The following is a 1,246-nucleotide window of genomic DNA, read 5'->3' as shown; positions in this document are numbered from 1 at the left end:
GACTTATAGGTATAGTCCGAATCGACAATCACGAGAGTGTGAGATAAAGCCTTTTAAATAAGTATTTTCTACTGAAAGATATTTGGTACTTAAATTATATACCGATGAGCTATCGAATCCCTGACGATTAATGCGTTGCATACTGATATCCTCATATTAATATTTTCTTAAAACTCAATTTCCCTTAGATTTAATTTTCTTCAATCAATCTTCTAAAAACCATTCCCTTAGCTAAACATAGTGACGTCAGTAGCATTAATTTGACCATCGGTCCCTGTGGGTTCGATATCTTTTAAAACTAAAATGAATGGACTGTGCACTTGCAGTCAAGTACCCGATAGATTGTATTCTATATACAGTCACGATATTTTCCGTCGAGCAAAACTGCTATGCTGAGAGCTCAAATCAACAGATTTTGACAAAAAGATGTAGAATCTCTCTACGATGTGTGGGAGAGATACAAAGACATGATGAGGATATGTCAACATCACGGTCTCGAAGACTGGGTGATCATTCACAGATTTTACAATGAACTTCTGTATAACACAAGACGGACAGTAGACGCTACCGCAGGCGGTGCACTTATGGACAAGCCATACAACGAAGCCTATCAACTCATTAAAAACATGGCCCAAAACCATTGCCAATGGGGAGGTGAAAGAACTCCAGTAGAAAAGTCCCAAACAAAAAGTGGAATGTACGAAGTCAGTAGCCTTGACCATGTCCATGCTAAGGTAGATGCCCTTGTTCAAAAGTTAGACAACTTGACCATACCACCCGCAGCCACCGTGGCTGCCGTGACTCCAAACTGTGACTTATGTGGAACCCCTGGACACACTGCACCAGAATGTCAGATATTACCATGAGTCCCAACCGATCAAGTGAATTATGCAAAAGGAAAACCTTATTCAAATACCTACAACCCAGGTTGGAAAAACCATCATAACTTTTCGTATAAGAACAACAACGCCCTGTATGCACATGGCCAAGCAGCCACTGTTCCGCCTGGACATCAAAAGCCAGCTAATAATGCTCCTAACATGCCTAGGAAGTCAAACCTTGAATTAATGATGGAAAGCTTCATAGCTACCCAAGCTCAGACAAATAAAGACTTCTTGAACCAAAACATACATACTAGCGAGCAACTTAAACAACTAGCGAGCAAAGTAGACGCCTTAGCCACCCACAACAAAATGCTTAAAACACAGATTTCACAAGTGGCTCAACAACAAGCATCTACTGCCGA

General features: G+C 40.7%; 1 non-coding gene across 1 annotated transcript; it reads right to left on the bottom strand.

The window, feature by feature from the left end:
* Positions 1–389: 389 nt before the first annotated feature.
* Positions 390–496, bottom strand: LOC127089493 (small nucleolar RNA R71). The gene has a single exon (XR_007791080.1). It is a non-coding gene; the product is annotated as a small nucleolar RNA R71 (small nucleolar RNA).
* Positions 497–1,246: the final 750 nt, after the last annotated feature.

This window comes from Lathyrus oleraceus, chromosome 5 (genome assembly GCF_024323335.1).
Source record: "Lathyrus oleraceus cultivar Zhongwan6 chromosome 5, CAAS_Psat_ZW6_1.0, whole genome shotgun sequence".
In the NCBI taxonomy this organism is placed as follows: Eukaryota; Viridiplantae; Streptophyta; class Magnoliopsida; order Fabales; family Fabaceae; genus Lathyrus; species Lathyrus oleraceus.
The sequence above is the reverse complement of the archived record's forward strand: the minus strand, read 5'-3'. Positions and strand labels throughout refer to the sequence as shown.